The sequence below is a fragment of the Mastigoproctus giganteus genome, chromosome 6 (genome assembly GCF_048544385.1).
Source record: "Mastigoproctus giganteus isolate SK-2022 chromosome 6, ASM4854438v1, whole genome shotgun sequence".
Classification (NCBI taxonomy): domain Eukaryota; kingdom Metazoa; phylum Arthropoda; class Arachnida; order Uropygi; family Thelyphonidae; genus Mastigoproctus; species Mastigoproctus giganteus.
Window position 1 is genome coordinate 15,105,881 of NC_143580.1, and position 23,051 is coordinate 15,128,931.

The 23,051-nt window shown below is 36.9% G+C and overlaps 1 protein-coding gene across 4 annotated transcripts in view; it reads right to left on the bottom strand.

Moving 5' to 3' along the window:
* LOC150083967 (uncharacterized) overlaps positions 1-23,051 on the bottom strand; it is a 276,752-nt gene that overhangs the window by 44,980 nt on the left and 208,721 nt on the right. The gene's annotated exons all lie outside the window — the stretch shown is intronic.

Genomic DNA, 23,051 nt, shown 5'->3' on the forward strand with positions numbered 1-23,051 from the left:
AGCTGTTGCTTCATACAGTTCATATGTTCGGTTGTTAGCGTTGTTGCTCAATGAAAGGAAGTATTCTATCTGTGCTCCTAACGGTTCGACTGTTTTATAGTAAGGCATTTTTTACCCAACCCTTTCTAATCTAATTCTTGATTTTAATATGTTCTTTATTTGTTTTCAATGGTTTGTATAGGTTTCCAGAAGCATCACGACAGGCATATTAAAGTATTTTATATTGCTTAATTTTCTTTCTGTCCACTTCCACCTTTTTATGTATGCAATTACACTCTGTATTTGTAAAATAATAAGAGAAGTTTACCTCAATATAGTATGTAGAACACTTGCGTGTGATACTCTCCAGAAATTAAAACGAAAAACTTACATTAGAGTAACAAATAATTAAAAATCAATTTAACGCAATTAAAAAAAAATAAGAAAATTAATTAAAAGAATTTAACGAAAAAAATTGCAAAATAATTTTCCTTCCTGAAGCTGACAACGCTTTTCGACCGTATATCGTGATCACAGGAAAAGTGTTGTCAGCTTCAGGAAGGAAAATCGTTTTGCAATTTTTTCGTTAAATTATTTTAATTAATTTTCTTATTTTTTTAAGTTGCGTTAAATCGATTTTTAATTATTTTTTAAATTATTTGTTACTGTAATGTAAGTTTTTCGATTTTTTCGTTTTAATTTCTGGAGAGTATCATATGTACTATACTGAGGTAAACTTCTCTTATTATTTTACAAATATTGATAAACGTAGAACGTATTGGGCATTACAGCTTTGGTTCATACTATCTAGCAATTACACTCTGCATCAATAAACAGCTGCATTCCAGATTAATCAGAATTTTTCAGTGGTTATTGTTTTCACTTTAGCAGAGTCCTGAAGTGATTAAATAGCATTAGCATTAGTAGAGGCATACGATGCAAGAAAGCAAGCTTATGCAGCATCAGCAAAAAAAAAAAACCAGCTCCCATTTCAACCCCTCCATTCGTTCCAAATACCTGTCCAGCTCAGGCTTAAATTTATTTAGGCTATCAACTTCCACATCAAAAGATGGAAGTCTGTTCCACCAATCAACTACCCGCTGGATAAAGGCAAACTTCTGCACGTCTATCCTAAAACTGTCTTTCCTCAATTTGAATTTATGCCCTCTCAGGCAATTATTCTGAGCAAGACGAAAAATCCCATCAGCATTGACCATGCTTAAACCATTCAAGGCTTTATACACCTCAATCAGGTCACCTCGCAGGTGCCTAGTCTCCAGACACTGTAATCTGAAAACTTAAGTTCCATTCACTAAGCTTGTTGCCCTTCTTTGTACTTGTTCCATCAGCTCTACATCCTTCTTAAAATGAGGCTTCCAGACCTGTATACAGTATTCAAGATGTGGCCTGACCATTGCCTTATACAAGGGGATAATCACCTCCTTATCCCTGCTAGAAAAATTCCTCTATATCATTGACAAGATACCATGAGCTACTCTTACAGATCGTCTGCACTGCTCAGAAAACTTCATATCTGCCTGCATAATTACCCCCAGGTCTTCTCATTCTCTACCACTGTCAGTGTAGTACCACACAGTTGATGCGTTACTCTGGGGTTACTGCTTCCCATATGTGGTACTTTACATTTGTCAATGTTAAACTTCATTTGGAACCTCTCAGCCCATCTGCTCAACTTTTCTAGATCCTGTTGCAGCAGCAGCGTACTGTCATTAGCGTCATTAACAACCCTGCCAACCTTCGTATCGTCTGCAAACAAATAAGCAGCATCCATTGTATATGTATATATACATATATAAATAACAAAATTTCAATTCATGTAACTGGTCCCTGAAAATCTTCTAAGTTAAATTTGCAGGTAGAAAGATCAAACATAAAAAAAGAAAGGAATACAAGGAATGAGTTACCATTAAAAAGATAGTGTCAAACTCGGGCACAACATTGGACATTGTTTTTGTTTGTCTGAGGGTTTACTGGCATAACATCTACTGTGGCCATACTGTGACTAATGTATGGTTTTAAAGCTGAGAAAGTTTACCAGAAATAGGTCATAAAATAAAGAAATGAAACCAAGGTAAGAAAAAATTTAAAATACAATGGAAAGTAGGGAACTACTCTTTTCAGATCATTTTCAATTGCCATAAAGCTATGCATGCAGAGAGATGCCCTTGTGTTGTAAAACCCTTAAGCAACAACAAAAGCAGCAGAGAGAATTGTAGATGAGCACAGGAATGAAGGAACTTTCCTCTGATTGAGTGAGGGGAGGATCACTTAATCTGAACACCAGATTTTCTGAAAATTTTGGGCGGAAGAAGAGATCTGGCATTCATCATGTATCTATCTTCTGATTTGAATTTAGCCACGGTGAGCTTTTCCATCATGGGTAAAATTACTGAGTCCATTTTTAGTTGCAAATTATGTGGAGAAAAGCAGTGGAGAAAGGAATTTCCTATATAAAAGGTACATTCATTAACTACATAAAACTGCAAAGGATGTCAACATTTCAGATGTATTGGGATTCTGTTCTCAATATGTTATACCAGTGGTTTTCAACCGGGGTGCCACAACAACATTCGTGGGGTGCCGTGTAATTTGGGTTTAAGTTACTTAAAGTTATTATTATTTTGAAATTTATATATTTATTTCATTATAAAAAAGGTACAATATTCATTGTACCGTATCTTTTTAATTTTGTGGTGATCTATAATTGATCTTTATTTAGTACCTCTATATAAAGAATAAAATTATTATATATAGGTATATATTAAAAGGTCAAAAAACCACTAAGTATTTCTTTTAGCCTAGGGGTGCCGTGAACCGAGAAAGGTTGGGAACTTCTGTGCTATACTGTAGTGGCAACTAAACTCTTTTAAGACAGTTTACAACCTGTAAGCTAAATATTATTGAATATGAGAACATTGTCTAAAAACTTAGTATGTAATTTTACCATAATGTGGGGTAACACACTATTTTCAGCAGCAGTTAAATAGGTATCTGAGAGAGCCCAAACCCAATGAGCCAAAAGAGCTCAAAAATCAGCTTAAAAGTTTTTGAATTGTGTGTGAAAAAATTAGCAAGAAACAGAAATGGAAGAAGATTTACAAATAGTCGATATAAGAAATTTACACATCACAATCTTCAATATATCTAGTAGTAATTACTTCAGTAAATTTGATGCAAGAGACACTAAACTGAAGAACTTCTGTTTTGGATTTACAAACAATGGCACAAAAATTCAAAAGACAAACAAATTCTGTAATTCAACCTAGAAGACAAGAACATTCCCCAAAGCATATTATCCTCAATTTGTCTTCTTTCAAAACTTTTCAATCATGAACTGGATATGAGTCAGTACCATTCACTAGTGGTCATTTCTACTTTTCAATTTGGTAACTCTGAAAAGTGCTAATATGGCCTTTCTCACACTTCTAGTCAAACATTAACCCAAAGACAGCTAATGCATATTATCTTCATGCTTCAAGATCTTTTTTTTTTTTTTTTTTTTTTTACTTAGTAGCATGCATCAATTTTAATTGTTTAAATCTATTTCCTTTTAGCACTTCTTTCTAGGCAGTAGTAGATGTCAACCAAATATTAATCCACTTTTTACAGGAAGATATGTAATTCCCTTTTCAGCACAAAAATTAACAAATTGACAGAGACAGCCTATTACAACAAAGTGCTCAATCTCCTCTTTTAGTAACTTTGCTATTTCAGTTTATAGGCTTACTATAACAGGAACATTATCAACACTAAGTGCCAAAATTTTTTTTATTTTTATTTTTTAGGAACCCCACATGCATTCAAGTTTTCAGGATCCAATACTATACCCTGTGGAATCACCTTTCAACACTAGAACTGAAAACAAGCTACTTTTCAGTTTAGGCTTTTTTTTTTTTTTTTTTTTGTTTTGTTGATTATTAAGAAAGAAGAAAACAATGGGGCATAATTTGGAATCACTCTGATTACTGCCATCTGTAGAAATTTAAAATGGCACATTTTTCAAAACCAAATTATTTTTTCTTCTCTCTACAATTTCACTATCAAGGAAGCACATTCCTGCATAAGTAGCACAACTCAGAGAAAGATTATGTTCTACAAAAATGATGAGAATAAACAGTCAGCATATATGATAGTATCATCTTTACTTCAAAATGCTACATCTATTTTTGTATTCCTTTCTATGCAGTGCACAAAGAAAATGTATCATCGTTTCTGGATTTTACGATACATGGAAGTCTTGTGTATAGCTCTTTTGAAATTTTGCCGTCCTTGGCATCTTACTGAAGGACACTGTTCATTAGTTTTTGCACCACACACAGAAATACAATAAGTGGAACACTAGAGATGGGGCAAAATTCATGTATCTGTTACTTTTTTTTTTACTCAAAAACTTTTTTTTTTTTATTTTATGTGAATATTATATCCAGCAGTAGAATTTCTGTTTTAATATTTATCTAAGTTAAAGACTTAACTCTAGTATACACTTCAGTGATTTTCTAGGGTGGTATAGAGTATTGGGGACACACTCCAATCTTTACCCAAACTGACCAAATATATAAAGAATTCACGTGCTTTAGTTACATCAGTACCATGAAACTGCTTATTTTCCACAGCTGGAATGATAAGTGAAGGATGCAGATGCATCAAATTTAGCTCTTCAGTAAAGTTTAAAAACTTGTGTAATCAAATGTGAATAATAAATAATGTCCATTACAGATGCATTTAAGGTGATATTTTAACCAAAAAATTGCATAACATAACTTTTAGACAGCTTAATAAAGTAACTTAAGTAATTTAATAAATTTATTGATAATGCTTTTTAAAGATTTTGTTTCTTGCTAAGTTTTTGCAACGTCATGTTACTACAATTACCAAGCTACACACATACACTTAGCTGGTAACACATACAACATGTCTTACACATTTCATAAAAATAAGTACAGCACAAAGTTGAGTGTTGTCATTGATAAAAGTAATTTATACTTTTAAGAAGCAGTCACAGCTGTTACAGAGTACAGCAGAAATTGTCATAACATTACAAGTAACAAACAAGGCAAAGCATTTCCAGCGTTCCACATAATTTATGCAACTCAAACTAGCAACACCTGATGGCCAATCATTAACAAAAATCAGAATTTAACAGTGAAGCTGTAGTTTTACTTATTTTTGGCAAAAAAATACAGAAAATACTATGTTATGATTATGAGATGGAGGAATCAAAATGAGTTTAAAAACTGTTTCCATCATAAATCCTGACAGTTGACAGCTATGTGATTGGAAGAAGGTGTAACATAATTCCACAGGATGATCCACAGTCCAGGAGTAGCGTGCTTCACAACAACACCAAAAGCACATAATGTGCCTTTATCTGCTGCTGTGCCATTAAACCTCAAATAACAATAACACCAATTGGGCTTTTGGGCTGCAGCTCTTCTATTAAAATTCACAGCATGTAGGCTCTATGTGACATGGAAATACAGTTTGCATGTGGCTGGCTACCACCCCAAAACTCAGATTCTTTAGGGTCTCAGATTCAGTAAGATAAGATAACAATTAGCTTTCTCAAGGCACAATATACATACATGTGGTGACTCCAAACATGAAAGGAATTAGAAATTGTAGTACAGGCAACTCCCCTATTACATGGTACTTCTGCAACACAGTTTCACTGTAACATGATTGATAAATTGCAGCAATCCTCGCACAACACGGTACTTATATAACATGGTTTCGCTCTAACACAGTTTGAGAATTGCGGGAAATCACTCATAACAGGGTAATTTTTATGAGGGTTTTGTGCTGGAAAAACTCTGCTATTATGTTAGATGTAATTTTTAACATTTCCATTCCTTTTTGTGAATCCCCGCTGTTGACTCGCTAGTCATTATCACCTTCATGATATTTTTCTAAAGGACATTTCTGGAGGTCACTACTATATTGATTACACTTATGTTAGTGTAATCAATTATAAATGGGTAGTAAACTCGATCTTCTTGCATTTGCTATAGTACTGATAGCTGGAATTCTTTGGGTTTTCATGTTATTATAGTGAAATATGTTTCCCTTTCTATGAAATATTCAATCTTATAAAAAGCAAATAAATTTTCAAAAACTCTTTACTCCATATCTCACTTGTGCGTATCGTGTTTGTTGCAACTTGTGCGTGCAGTGCTCTTGGTTATTAATTGATTATCATTTTTACTGTTTTAAATTTTACAACAAAAAAAATAAAAAATAAAAAAGTCAGCGAACAGAAATATCAATTAATTAGTATGTACATATTACAGTACATATTAATTAAACTATGTACGTAACCGCAAATTTATTTTTATTTTGCTAACAGGAAAATATTCTTCTAATTTTCACATATCATTTAACTTTGTTAATTGGTAAAGTAATATAGTTAAATTTTTGCTTTATATTTTTAAAACGGGGGCCCACTGTATTGTGTTGGGAGATCCCTGGGTTAATAAAGTTAAATTTGGTGCTTTATTTTCTTTATTTTTCTGTGCTATTGAACTTGTGCTTGTTTGAGCCCATAAAAAATTGTGACTTTGAAGCGTACAGTTCATGACTTTTAAAGAGAGCAAGAAGGTACATGAAATCTAGATGCTGCAGAAGAGATTGTGCTTAGCAGCGATGAAGTTTGGTTTGGTTTGGTTTTTAATGGCGCATTGGCAGCTAAGGCCATAATGCGCCAAGTCAAATTTAAAATGCTACTAAACATTTTGGTAGCCAAGGCTACCACGTCAAGCAATTAATTATTATGTTAAAATGGACAAAGTAAAAGCATAAAAGGTATAAAAACTTAGATCCTTGTATAAAAATTAATAGATTGTAAAAAGTTAAAAACGTCGGACATATTGTCTCTGTTACCTATTATCTGACTGAGTGTAAATGGCTCAGTCAAATTATTAAAAGCAGTAAAACACAAGCGTCGTGCTTCTATAAAAACAGGACATTCTATAAAAAGATGACTGACGGTTAAAATAACGTTACACATCTCGCACATAGGTGGGTCATCCGCCCTCAGCAAATAGGAATGTGTTAGATGACTATGACCTATGCGGAGCCGAGCAAGAACAACTTCCTCTCTTCGGACCCTGCGTAGACTGAAATGCCATTGCGTAATTACAGGCTTAATGTGATGTAATTTATTTGTGGCCTGTCCGTGCCAAGAATCTTGCCATTGGGAGAGTAAATTAGAACGTATTATTTGCCTGTAGTCTGTATAAGGGACGGACAGGCAATGATTATCCAGGGAAATGGCTGATTTGGCAGCAGCATCAGCCGATTCATTTCCCCGGATCCCAATGTGGCTTGGGATCCGGGGAAATGAAATCCTTCACCCCTCATCTGATCCTGTCCATCAGATTCTGGACAGGATCAGATGAGGGTTAAAACTCACTGATACCAGAGCCTGTAACACGCTCGATGAATCGCAATAAATCATATACCTTTGGTAGTTGCGATTTTTAATGTGATCTAGGGCTGTTTGTATTGCATGCAACTCTGCAGTATAAATGCTAGTTTCTTGTGGGAGCAGCGATGAAGAGGAAGAAAATTAAATGAACGTATGTTATCTGACATATAAGTATCACAGTTTGTAAGTTACGACATTTGTTCAAGTTAGTGCTATTTAAGTTACTACTATTATGAAAATAATAGTTAAAATATTAAGTAAGTTGTTACTACTATAAAAATTAAGTTTCCGATAAAAAAAAAAAAAAAAAAAAAAGGTATATTTTTGTTAGCTTTTGGAACATAACCTCCTTTTTTGTATTGGTTCTTAGTCCCATATAACACGGTTTCGGATTACACGAGATTTTGTAGGAACCAAACTACCGTGTTATATGAGGGTTACCTGTACTTCAATAATGTGATGGGTTGAAGATTGAAAAAATAGAAGATATTTGCCGACAATGGACTTGAATTTCTGCAATATACATGTGAATACAGGTTGTTACAAAGAACCAAAGTAGAAGGCTTAAATGAGGAAGAGAAAAAGATAGTTCTATGAGTTTGGATTTGAATGGAAAATGGATGTTGACTGGTTGAGGCATGTGTTTGGAGGGTTTTGGAAAAAGAGAGATATATATTACAGATGATACTTCAAAAGAACATTGCACAAGAAATTATTTACAGCAGAAAACGAATGGCTATTATTATGACAGAGTGGAAAGATAATATAGGTTTTGGAGGCAACCACCTTAGATGTGGGAACAGTGTTCCATGGTACAGCAGATCTGAGATCTATATAGAATTAATTAGTGGCTATTTAGAAGAAAAGTAATGCTGAGAATGAAAAAGAAAACTGAGTTCCTTGAATGCAGAGGAAGCAATATTTGTAATTTGCTTGCCAGGAGCAGTTGGAATTCAGAGTAAATAATTCACCCAGTGATGGTATGCAATCTTGTCTAGAAATTTGAATTTTATTCAAGATGAGCACAGAAACAGCAGACACATGCTGCACAATGCTAATAAGTCAGCATTGTCTTTAGATGAGTATCTAACAGAAGCCAACTGCTATATGCTACATTCTTATGTCTTGAATAGCCATAGTACATGTTTTGGAAAAAGATGGGTTAGATAAAGGACAAGATTTAGGATGAAATGAGAGATAAAAGACTTCATCCCTAAGAGAATAATTTCACTGACGTAATCTACGCAAACATCATCTTAGGAAAACAACCTCAGATGAGGTAACCAGCTATTTCAAGACACACTGGTTCCTGTCATTCAGCATTTTATGTCTATCTGGTTATATTTTAATAGTAACAATAATAATAATAATAGCCATTTAGTGCAAGGAAGTCACAGGCTTTTGCTGCACTGGGTGGGGAGGGGAACAACAGGAGTAGATGAGAAAATCCAAATTATTTGCTTCCCTCTTACTATCCAGTTGACCTCTGAATTTATTTATATTTAAACTGTCAGCCTCAACTACCTGCGAAAGCAACCTGTTCCAGCAATCAATGACTCACTGGCAAAAAGAGAGCTTCCTACAATTTAGTCTAAACATCTTCCCTTGTAATTTGAATTTATGAGCCCCCAAGTTCTGGAATTTTTTTTTTTTTTTTATGTAAACCCCAAACACGAGAGGTATTAGAACCTATAGTACTTAGTACTGTGCTTGGGTTGGAGGTTGAGAAGACGAAAGAAGATATTTGTTGACACTGGACTTGAACTTCTGTAGACTGTAATTTTCAGGAATACGTATGAAGGAAGGTTGTTCCAGAAAACAGCAGTTGAATGATGAATAAACAAAGAAGATGAAAAGTTGGTTTTGTGGGTTTGAAGTTGGACAATGGATGTTGGCTGGTGGCGACACGTGTTCGGACTGTTTTGAAAGAGAGAGCGGGAATTATAGAAGCCAATTCAGAAGAACAGTGCCCATGGAAGTATCTGTAGAAGAGGCATACAGCAGAAACAGTACGTCTATGAGACAGCAAGTGGAGAGACTCTGTTAGAGATGAATCATTCATTAACCTAACTGCCCTCTTCTGAATTGAATCAAGAAGCCTGAGAGAGGTTTTGGGGCACTACCCCAGATGTGGGAACAATATTCCATGGCAGGGCGGATTTGCGATTTATACAGAGTGAGCAGCTGTTTGGAAGAAAAGTAACACCGAGAGCGAAAGAGAAAACCAAGTTTTTTAGATGCAGAGGAAGCAATATTTGTAATGTGCTTGTGCTAAGAGAGATTAGAAGTCAGGGTAATCCCCAAAACAGATATATCATTTTGCCTAGAAATCGGGGTGTCACTAAAGATAAGCATAGGAGCAGAAGAATCCTTTTTGTGAGATATAAGACAAGACTGAGTTTTAGAAGGGTTGAAATCAACTAGGTTGTCTTTGCCCCACTGGAGAATTGCCTGAAGATCGGCATTTAAGGATTGGTAGCAGAGTTTCTGAAGTTGAAGCTGATTGAGCAGGGCAAGGTTTCTCAAAATGTAAAGTGGAATGCAATGTGCTATCATCGGCAAAAGTATGGATAGGATTTCCAGTCAAAGGAAGAAGGTCATTAATATACAAGAGGAAAAGAGTGGGGGAAAGAACTGAACCTTGGGGGACACTGGCGTTAGTGGAGAAGTTAGAAGACAGAGAGCCATCTACCATCACCCTCAGTGAGCGATCAGAGAGAAAACTGGATAACCAATTACTAAAAACAGTTGGCAAACCATAAGATGGAAGCTCGTTTAGAAGACCTTTATGCCAAACATGATCGAAAGCCTTTGAGATGTCAAGAGCAACTACTTGTGTTTCACCGAACCTTTCCATTGAATTAGTCCATAAATGGGTAACATAAGCCAGAATATCACTAGCGGATCGACACTGATGGAATCCATACTGGCAATCGTTGAACAGACAGAAGGTTTCTAGGTAGTTTAAAAGTTGGCGGTTAATTGATTTCTCCATTACTTTAGAAAGAGTAGAAGTAATTGCAATGGGACGATAATTGGATGGGAGAGATTTGTCACCTTTTTAGGAACTGGCTGGATATGAGCAAATTTCCAAGCAGAAGGAAAAACACCTTTGGAATAAGAAAGTGAAAAAAGGCAGCAAAGAATAGGAGTAAGTTCAGAAGCACAGGTTTTGAGAACAAGTCAAGAAATACCATTGGGACCTGGAGCTTTCTTAGCATCAAGATTCGTCAAAATACATCTGACATCCTTTTGACAGAAGAACACAGGAGGTATTGAATGGAGCGTGTTGGGAATGGTGGGAGGTGTTTTACCAAGATCATTAATACATGAGTTGGAAGAAAAATGGGATGCTAGCAGGTCAGCTTTATCCTTGGATGAAGTGACAACAGAACCATCTGGTTTGGACAGAGGTGGGAGCAGAGATGGGCAAAAGTTGTGGCCAATAGCTTTTGGCAAGTGACCATTAGGGCACTGATCACTCCGTAGCCGAGTGGTCAGGAGCGGGAATGCAGTAGCACACGCTCTTTGAGTATACCGGGGTTCAAGCTCCTGACTGCTGAATACGGTAGATCTGCCAACCCGCACTGGACCAGCGTGCCAGATTATGGTCCATTTCCCTCAGCATGAATTGTTGAGGAGGCTTCCATCCTGCAGTGGGTTGATAATGGCTGCACTTTACTTTTTTTTTTATGGCAAGAAGCAAGTTTTCTACTCTTAGCCTGTTCAAAATCTAGTTTGGACTGGTTAATAACTGCTTTACAATTGTTGCGAGCTTTGGTGTAGGCAGAAAATGAAACTGAAGAATTGGAAACAAGAAAATTACGATATGCAACATTCTTCTCTTGAACAGCCTTAGAACATTTATTGGAAAACCAAGGTTTAGATAAAGGATGAGATTTTAAAGTGGAGTGTGGGATAAATAATTTCACTTTTTTTTTTTTTTTTTAATGTGAATCTCAAACAAGAGAGGTATTAGAACCTATAGTATTTAGTAACGTGCTTGGGTTGGAGGTTGAGAAGACGAAAGAAGATATTTGTTGACACTGGACTTGAACTTCTGTAGATTGTAATTTTCAGGAAATACGTATGAAGGAAGGTTGTTCCAGAAAACGGCAGTTGAATGAATAAATGAGGAAGATGAAAAGTTGGTTCTGTGCGTTTGAAGTTGGACAGTAAATGGATGTTGGCTGGTGGCGGCATGTGTTCGGACTGTTTTGAAAGAGAGAACGGGAATTATAGAAGCCAATTCAGAAGAACAGTGCCCATGGAATTATCTGTAGAAGAGGCATGCAGCAGAAACAGTACGTCTACGAGAAAGCGAGTGGAGAGACTCTGTTAGAGATGAATCATTAATTAACCTAACTGCCCTCTTCTGAATGGAATCAAGAAGCCTAAGGGAGGTTTTAGGGGCACCACCCCAGATGTGGGAACAATATTCCATAGCAGGGTGGATTTGTGATTTATACAGAGTGAGCAGCTGTTTGGAAGAAAAGTAACGCCGAGAGCGAAAGAGAAAACCAAGTTTTTTAGATGCAGAGGAAGCAATATTTGTAATGTGCTTGTGCCAAGAGAGATTAGAAGTCAGGGTAATCCCCAAAAGAGATATATCATTTTGCCTAGAAATTGGAGTGTCACTAAAGATAAGCATAGGAGCAGAAGAATCCTTTTTGCGAGATATAAGACAAGACTGAGTTTTAGAAGGGTTGAAATCAACTAAGTTGTCTTTGCCCCACTGGAGAATTACCTGAAGATCGGAATTTAAGGAATTGGTAGCGGCTTTTCGAGAAGTTGAAGCTGATTGAGCAGGACAAGGTTTCCCAAATGGAAAGTGGAATGCAATGTGCTATCATCGGCAAAACTATGGATAGGATTTCCAGTCAATGGAAGAAGGTCATTAATATACAAGAGGAAAAGAGTGGGGGAAAGAACTGAACCTTGGGGGACACCGGCATTAGTGGAGAAGTTAGAAGACAGCGAGCCATCTACCATCACCCTCAGTGAGCGATCAGAGAGAAAACCGGATAACCAATTACTATAAACAGTTGGTAAACCCTAAGATGGAAGCTTGTTTAGAAGACCTTTATGCCAAACACGATCAAAAGCCTTTGAGATGTCAAGAGCAACTACTTGTGTTTCACCGAACCTTTCCATTGAATTAGTCCATAAATGGGTAACATAAGCCAGAATATCACCAGTGGATTGACACTGACGGAATCCATACTGGCGATCGTTGATCAGACGGAAGGTTTCTAGGTAGTTTAAGAGTTGGCGGTTAATTGATTTCTCCATTATTTTAGAAAGAGTAGAAGTAACTGCAATAGGACGATAATTGGATGGGAGGGATTTGTCACCCTTTTTAGGAATTGGCTGGATATGAGCAAATTTCCAAGCAGAAGGAAAAACGCCTTTGGAATAAGAAAGTGAAAAAAGGCGGCAAAGAATAGGAGTAAGTTCAGGAGCACAGGTTTTCAGAACAAGTGGAGAAATACCATCGGGACCTGGAGCTTTCTTAGCATCAAGATTTGTCAAAATCCTTCTGAAATCCTTTTGACGGAAGACCACAGGAGACATTGAATGGAGCGTGTTGGGAATGGTGGGAGGTGTTTTACCAAGATCATTAATACATGAGCTGGAAGAAAAATAGGATGCTAGTAAGTCAGCTTTATCCTTGGCTGAAGTGATAACAGAACCATCTGGTTTGGACAGAGGTGGGTGCAGAGATGGGCAAAAGTTGCGGCCAATAGCTTTGGCAAGAAACCAGAATGCTCGGCTACCATTAGGGCAAGAAGTAAGTTTCCTACTCTTAGCCTGTTCAAACTCTAGTTTGGCCTGATTAATAACTGCTTTACAATTGTTGCGAGCTTTGGTGTAGGCAGAAAACGAAACTGAAGAATTAGAAACAAGCCAATTACGATATGCAACATTCTTCTCTTGAACAGCCTTAGCCCATTTATTGGAAAACCAAGGTTTAGATAAAGGATGAGATTTTAAAGTGGAGTGTGGGATAAAGGATTCTATTCCTGCAAGAATAATTTCACTGACACGATCTGAGCAAATGTTGACATCAGAAGTTTTGAAACAGTAATCCGACCATGGAAAAGAAGAAAAGAAGTCTCGCAGGTCATCCCATTTTGCATTATTGTAATGCCAAACAACACTGGAGAAGAGACAATCACCAAGTTGTGATCTGAAGTGCCTAAAGGACCTCTCACTTCGACCGTGTACTTAGAAGGGTTGTTTGTGAGAAAAAGATCAAGCGCATTGGCTGTATGATTAGGATTGTCCAGTATTCTTGTAGGTAAATGAACAATCTGTGCTAGGTCATTAGTAATTGCAAAAGCCTCAGCATCTCGACCTGCTGGGTCGGTGTGACTAGAAAACGGAAGCCAGCTGGAGTTGTGAACATTAAAATCACCAAGGAAAATTACCTCACTGTTAGGAAAGTTGGACTGAAGAAAGTCAAGTTGCAAAGAGAGGAAGTCAGAGAGCCCCAAGTGGTTAGTGGAGTTGGGAGAACGGTACAGACAACAGATGAATTTGACACAATGAGGTAGAGAGATTTTAAGCCAGAGAAGATCAAAGAGAGGAGATTCCAAGTTTGACAATTCATGGTGTATTCAATAGTAAGAAAAAGTGGGTGGGACATGCTGTATGAAGTAATGAAATTTTTGGATATGGTGTACACATGGTAAGAATATGCCCTGATCCTTGACATAACGCAGCCTCGACAATGCTCCCCGCATACACACTACTCGGACTCCCTCCAGTCACTATCTGGCAGAGTAGAGGTAGCAAGATTATACACTAGTTGATCCGGAAGCCTCCTAGATGGTTACCAACAGGTTCGGTCCAGTGTACTAACTAGCGGCCAGCCTGCGAACATCGTTTTAGAGCTATACCCTCGAAATGTAAGGAATGTTGGATCTCGCCACGATGTTCATCATAACCTCAAAAGTCATCAATCATACTGCATGATGGAAGAAATAGGGAAGGGATAGGGAAATTCTCTACAGCAGTGAAACTTTAACCCTTCTCAAAGCTTTATAAACCTCAATCACGTAACTTCTCAGGTGCCTGGCTGCCAAGCTCTGTAGTCCACATAATTGGAGTCTTTCTTCATATGGTCATCCTTTTGCCGATCTCACCATGCACTTTGCTGCCTTTGGACCCTATGAAGAAGCTCAATGTCTTTTTATTTAGATGAGGTCACCATACTTGAACAAAGTATTCTAAATGTGGTCTTACAATTGCCTTATACAGTGGGACTAAGACCTTGACATCTCTACATGATAATGTTCGATAAATCATCGAGAGGACACTAAGGGCTTTCCTGGCTGCCTGTTTACACCGCTCAGAAAACTTCATATCTGCCTGTATCATAATTCCCAGATCCTGTTGTTCCTCTACTGCTTTTAATTCAACCCCACAAAGTGTATAATTCATTCTGGGATTGCTATTCCCCAAATGTAAGACCTTGCATTCTGCTGCATTAAAACATATCTGCCACTTTTCTGATATTCTTGCAACCAGTTCAATTCATCCTGAAGGAGTACTGCTTGGCACTGATCATTTACTGCGCTACCAACCTTTACATTGTCTGCAAATTTTGACATCAAGCCTTCTATCCCCCAGGGCTCACATCTGGTGAGTATGGGCTTGGCACAGCCAGGGTCCTGAGAAGATTCCCTTCTCTCTCTCTCTCTCTCTCTCTCTCTCCTCTCTCTCTCTCTCTCATCTCTCTCTTCTCTCTCTCTCTCTCTCTCCTCTCTCTCTCTCTCTCTCTCTCTCAGGGTAACTCGGGATTTTTTTTTTTTTTTTTTGGCTGGTGCAGCATAAGCCTCAGGCTTCCTTGCACCATATAGCTAATAATAATAATCTCATTGTTGATGTTATTTATGAAAATCAGAAACAACAGTGGTCCAATAACTGATCCTAGGGGACCACACTTCTCACCACTGAAGTCAGACAATCACAAATTAAACCAGTCTGTAGTTACTGACTTTGTTCAGAATGGCCTTTATGTATTGGTGATACCTTGGCACTTTTCCAATCCAGAGGAATCTCGCCTGAGATCAAAGATGCCCTCATAATTAACTTCAATATTTCAGTACATTCCCTGGCTGGCTGCCTCCCTCAAAACTGCTGGTATATGCCATCAACTCCAGGAGACTTACTTGCCTTTATGCTTAAAATTTTTTCTAATGAACAGTCATGGGCCAGTGACCTCTGGCTTTCTAATTCTTGGCATGTTGCCAACTTGGGAATATTTAATTCCTATCCTGAGCAACAGCATGCACAGACATTTTCCCCATATGACATAAAACTATCATTCCCCTTTGAAACTATGTCAGCTTTTCCACCGTGCTCATTTGCAAACATGTCTGAACTCAATTCTGGCTCCCCTTTATAGACCAAAGTAGTTGAATATTTCACAGATGCAATTTTCTGCAGTCAGAGGAGGGGGGGGGTGTCCCATGAATTTTGTTAGAACAGCTGAATTTGTCTGAACTGCTCAATGAGCATCAGAATGAGATCACTTACAAGATCCATCACTATGTGTTAGATTTTAAATATTATGATATAGGCTGGGCTGCATTCTTGCAATCCACTTCTCTGCCTCTCAATACCATACCATCATTATCATTAACATAACAATAAAAAAAAAATTATCTGAACTTTAAGTAAAATAGATGTTTCATCAAGACCATGTCAGATATCAGTATTCCTGCTTGTAACTTCAATAACGATCACAAATTAAAGCCAAATTGATATGCAAACGTCAAGTGATTTGTGAAGGGGAGGCATTTTGATGTAAACATAAACAAAGAAAAATGGCTTTGCTATAGCAAAGCCACTCTTCTTTGTAAAAGTATAATATACAGCACTGTATGCAGAAAAAAAAAAAAGATTACACTACTACTTGCACTATTTTAAACAGAAAACGTCAACTCCCAGCAGAACAATTTACTTTATAATGCTGTAGTTAATCAGAGCAGGAAGACTGAAAACTCTATACAGAAAGCACAGATGTATATGAAATAAGCTTAATGTTAGTAGAATGCAGTTGGAACTTTGCACATACGCTGGAGGATTTATCAAATTGCTTATAGGAATGCTAAAAACTTTTATCTGATAATTTGAATTATTCAACATTGAACTAATGAGCATTTTTTGTAAATTGTTATGTGATTCTGTTTTGTGATGCGTGATTCAGAAAAAAATCTTATATAATACAGTTCACAGAAAGAAAGAAAGAAAGAAAAAAAAGGTGAATTTGTTCAGCCTTTGCATTTGTGCTGACTACAGTCCAATGATACCAATAATAATTCAATAACAGGGTCTGTAACAAAATCAATTGTAATAGCTTAATTGCAACTGGAACTTAGTTATTACAACCGATTTGCTACAGACTATTACTTTTGATTATGATTTATTCAAAATGTGAGCCATGTTTGCTTAAAATTGGCATTTATTGAGATATTACGTCTAAAAATTACTTTGATATTACTATCTTTCTGATAATTTGGCTTAATTAAACATTAAAGTTTTTTCAAACTAAACTGATCTGACTGGTCACTAATTTGTGCTAATCTCTTTGCCGTAACAATGATTTTCGCTGTGACATGCATTAGCATAGGCTCACGATGCAAGAAAGCAAGCTTATACAGCATCAGCCAAAAAAAAAAAAAAAAAAACCAAACCCTTCTCATTTCACTGATCCATTCGTTCCAAATGTTTCTCTAGTTCTGCCTTAAATTTATTTAAGCTATCAACTTCCACAACAACAGACGGAAGTATGTTCCAGCAATCAACTACCCAATGGCTAAAGGCAAACTTCTGCACATTATTCTACAACTGTCTTTCCTCAGTTTGAATATATGACCCTCAGGTTTGTAATCTGAGCAAGAGAAATAATCCTATCAGCATTGAGCCTGCTCAACCCATTCAAGGCCTTATAAACCTCAATCAGATCGTCTTGCAGGTGCCTAGTCTCCAGAAGCTGCAATTTGCAGAGCTTTAGCCTTTATTAATAAGAGCACCCCTTTGTTCCCTTTACCAGTCTTGTTGCCCTTCTCTGTACTTGTTCTAGCAACTCTACATCCTTCCTAAAATGAGGCCTCCAGAGCTGTATACAGTACTCAAGGTGTGGCCTGACCACTGCCATATACAAGGGGATAGTCACCTCCTTATCCCTGCTCGCAAAATTCCTGTATATCACTGACAAGACCTCATGACCTACTCTGGCTGCCTGTCTGCACAATTAGCCCCAGGTCTCTTTCATTCTCCACTACCCTGAGTGTAACACCACCCAGTTGGTATATTTCTCTGGAGTTACTGCTACCCATATGCAGTACTTTGCATTTGTCAATGTTAAATTTCAGTTGCCACTTCTCAGCCCATCTACCCAACTTTTCCAGATCCTGTTGCAGCAGCATACTGTCATTACTGTTATTAACAACCAGTTCATATTCAGTTGTAGTTATTTTAAAGTTAATGTTGAATTATTGAAATTAAGTCTAATATACCTGTGATTTTTGCTTTATTAACATGATACTTGTGTTTAGATGTTTTAATTTTTAATCACTAAGTTTATTACTTAAAATCATTTTAATTAGAAGGATGACAAACTTTCTGCAATATTTAAAACAACATACCTAATTTTGTCCAGTCAATTTTAACATGTCATAAAAAACAAGTGTTATAAATAATTGACTTATTTAAAAAATAATTTTATGACATTAAAATTGAGCAGCATCACTGGCACACAATGGCCAAAGAAGTCAATAAACCAAAAATTCTCAAACAGATGGGTCACGAAACTGTAATGGTAATTTAAAACAACTGTAAACAGTACAACCCCGGAAGCAATACATCTATGATTTATAAAGGCATATTATGGCCACACATCTTTAAAGTTCCGGCTAGACCATCAATTAAATAAGCATTATGCATTTACATATCTTCAATTTGAACCACTACATACCAAGTTACAGTGAATAAAAGATTAAAAGAAAAGTAGTTATGTATAATTAAATAAATACTAAAACAAAATAAATAAGTAAAATACCAATTCAGTAAAATAAAATTAATAAAACTTTATAATACAATAAGTAGCTTTTGAACAGTTGCCTCTTTTTCAGCTTAAAAGAATGCACAGCATATTGGGTATAAATAGAGTTCATATAGAACATGGTTAGTATGGACATGAATCACTGGGAAAGATTATACAAACTAACAATCTGATGTCAGTGAGACAAAATTATGTATAGGGGGTACAATGCAATAGGGCAGATATGAGTCCTCTTACTGCAATTCATAATGGGGCCAGCAGTAAAAATATGGACTGCTTTGGACCATGACAGCTGACTGTAGTCACATGAAGATCAATAACTTAAATGCCATGATGAGGGATCAGGGTTCAGCAATGGCAGAGCAATCAAAATCAGCAATGTAGACAGTTTGGACTCCTCATGCTTTGAAACGCAATCTTCAACCTTCTGGCAGTCTTGCCAATGTAATACCAGACACTGGACATCGCTAACCTCCTATTGGTCCTGACCTGATTGATACCATCCTGAATTGAATGGGAATTTCTTAGCGATCCTGTTTACTAATTGGTTAGGGCAGGAGTCGCCAACATTTCTTGCAGTGTGTCACATATGTTGAAAATTCATCACATGCCAACTAGAGGTGAATCCAGAAGCTGCTGGAAAACAATCTCCCCACACACATCTTAGAGATCTGTTCCTGGTATCACCAAATGCTTTTGCTAAGTATGAAAAGCAATTTTTTGCCAATAATAAAAAAAAAAAAAAAAAAATGAAAATAATTTTGTGTTTATAAAATAAATTTAATATAAATTAATGAACAAATTCGACCCTTACAGAATTGATGTCATATGCAGCTCACTAACACCTCTATTTACCTGTGCTAAATTAACACTAAAAAACTAAATATGAACAACGGTTCCTATTACGTTGAAAACCTAAGTAATAATTTCTGGCAATAAAAGTGGATTTTAAATTGTGTATTTGGCTTCATTTCTAGTTTTTCAAATCAGCTGTACATTTTTATACTACTTTTATTACATTGGAACCTGTATAACAACAAACTGTGTGGCCACAGTTTGGCCATTCCTAGTTTGGGGAATTTTTGCTATGCTAGCTAATCTATAAACTGAAAGTGGTTGATTCCAATGATGTCACTGTTGTTGTATCACTGAAAATTACTGTTGTTCTCAGATTGTGTGATCTGTCTGGTGGTGGGAAAATGTTCCGAATTGGCAGAACACACACATTTTGCATTTCCTAAATGAAGCAAACTGGCAGGTTTCCCCATTCCTGTCACAAGTCAAGTGCACTAAATTTCAGAGAAGTCCTATTGTTCTGTGACAACTGAATCAGACATTTGTACAAAAATGCTATGATGCCGTTCCTGACACTGGGTATATGTTACCTCATGTGTCAGTCTAAAAATACAAATACCCAATAAACTGGAGGTGACCACACAAGAATGAACCAACATAAGCAGCAGTCAAAATGTGGCATCTACACAGGAATGGCTGATCCTCTGGGTCATTATGCAATACTGAATGGTAGATGACTCTCATCACCTAGTGAAGTACTACTGCTCTTCTTGCTGGAGTTTTTAATCAGTGAAAACCATATTTGGTCTCCAAAACAAAACTCCAACAACTTGTATCTTTTATCATGCAGTATGAATAGTGTCATTTTGGGTTATGATGGTGAGATATAGCATCCTTTACACATCAAGAGATACAGTTTTAACCCTTTTGTGAGTGAACTATCAGGTAGTATGTGCACCACCCAGACTAAATTTTTTGAGGAACTTGGAAGTTTGAAAAAATATGTATATAAATGCTTTTAAATATTAAGTTTCAAAAAATAAGGTCAAAACTTTGTAAAAAAATAATAAGAAATCTTTTAAAAACATAAAAAGTCTTAATAATTTGATGCAGTAATATCTTCTATATTTATAGATGTATTATTCCATTTGTGCCACTGAAAATTATTGTTGCAAGAAGAATAATTTTAGATATTATTTATTTATTTATAATACTAATCATTACAAAAATAAATAAAATTAAATTACTCTGTCATTTCATTTTTTCAATTTTAGCTTGTGTATGCTGATATTGTCTCAAACTTGTTGAAAGGTAGTGCCCTCCTATGCCACTTTTTAAAGTTATTATATAACTATAACAGCTATTTTTGAAGCTACTATATAACTGTAAAAATAGTTGCTATCTATTAATTATGTACACATAATAGCTAGCAGCATTTCCCTGTTGAGTTTCAAGGTAATATATACACATATAATTTGCAGATACTACATTAAAACAATTTTCAATATGAGAAAGCATTAGGAAAAACAGAGATAAGAATAGGGACAGGAAGTTTTCAGAAAAGAAGAGACTAAATTAAATGGTTGCAGTGGAAACAACAGAAAGCTCAGCAGGAATGGCAAATAGGTCAAACAAATATTTCTAGGCACACTATAGCCATAGCAACTAATGCACCAATAAACAACCATACCCCCCCACCCCCACCCACAAATATTTCTTATTGATATTTACAGTTTAAAGCAAGTTCAAACTCTGGGGAATGTCAGGGAACCTGTTTGCTGCAAAATAGTCATATAATGACTCAGAAAATAAATCATCTGAGAAGCTATTGAGTTTAAAGAAAGACAAGACTCCAGGACAGGATGGCATACATTCAGTTATAATTAAAAAGACTGCAGGTGAGTGTATCAAAGTGGGAATGTTAGTGAGAGTATCAGACACCGAGAAGATCCCCTTGGACTAGAGAACATTCAGGACCACCTTGACAAGAATGATATCCTCAATAGATTTCCCTGACTCTATTGTCAGGGAAACGGGAAACATGCTTTGTAAAAAGGATAGATGGAACAGGACCAGGGTATGTCTGCCAGGGGCAAAGGTTGATGACGTTGTAGAGCAGATATCATCTTTTAAGGGCACAAAAGGTGATATAGATGTACACGTTGGCACTAATGATATTAAGAGTAGGAGACCGGCGGAATTACTTAACAAGTACAGGTCACTGTTGAAAAAAAGCCGTGAATTAGGGTTGAATTTGAAAGTGTCTGCAATTCTGCCCAGACACGATAGGAGGGAGTATATGATGAGAGCCCTGTCGATCAATTCGGCCCTGGAAGGATTGTGCAAGGCTCAAGGGGTAGAATTTTTTTCAGCCTGGTCTGTACTTGTTAACAGGAGAGACTGCTTCTACAGGGATGGGATACACTTAAATAGAAAGGGTGCAAGAATGTTTGCTGATGCTATCGAGGCAGTGTTGTTGTTGTTATTTGGTTTTTAGGAGCATTAGCAACTAAGGCCATATTGCTCCGGGATATGCGGTGGTCATTTCCTGACCTTTCCGCATCCTCCGTATTTGGTGGTGACGGGCTCGAACCCCGGTCTAATCAAGAAGCGTGTGCTACGCACTGCTGCTCCTTCCCACCTGGCTACGGAGGCGCCGTCCCGAGGCAGTGTTAGGTGGGTCGGAAAACTGCTAGATTGGGGAGATACAAGGACTAATTAGATTAACAGTAGCCACTTCTTGCACTGCTTCTATTGGAATGAGCCGCAGCCTGGAAAATAAGATGCAGGATATTTCAGAGACTGCTGGGAATCATTGGGGTACAAATAAACACATAGGTTGTGTTAGGGTAGCTAAGAAAAAGAACAGGTGCATGTATACTTGCGTGTACACTAATGCTAGGAGTTTAGTAAATAAATCTGATGAATTTGTGGTATTGCTCAAAACATCAAAGGCAGATATTGTGGGGTTTTCAGAGACGTGGTGTCACACAGATATAAGGAATGCAGAACTGGAATTTGGGGAGTACAATGTCTACAGGAAGGATAGACAGGGTAGGAAGGGAGGAGGGGTTATGCTATTAGTTAAGAAATACATAAAATCCAAGGAAGTGAAGCCAGTCGACATTGCTGGACAGTGCAGTGTCGAATCAGTTTGGTGTGACAAGCATTGGGAGATCAAAATTGAGAGTAGGAGTGTGCTATAGGCCTAATGACTCTGATGAGTATAATAAGAAACTGTACGGGGAAATAGTGGGCCAGTAAATCAGAGTGTCTTATAATGGGGGATTTTAACTTCCCAGATATTGACTGGAATTTGGGGACTGTTCACTCACACACCTAGCAAGGCTTTTGTGGATTTATTGGATGATTGTTTTCTACATCAGCATGTTCGGGAGGCAACTAGAGGGAGTAATACTCTTGATTTGATTATCAGTAGTGATTCTTCATGCATTAAGAATCTGCAGGTAAATGAACCACTAGGTGGCAGTTATCACAGTGTGCTGAAGTGGGATTTACTCAAAGAGGTAACTACCATTAGGGGTAAAGGGAAGGGTTATTGCTTTCGTAAAGGAGACTACGTTGGACTGAGACAGTATTTAAATTCTATACAGTGGGACCAACTGATGATGTTACCAACAGCAAATTCAAAATGGGAAGCATTCAAAGAACTTATCTTGGAAGCTACTAGGCTTTACACACCAACTAAGAAATACTGTTCAAGGTTTAGGCCTAAGTGGATGTCAGATGAACTAATGA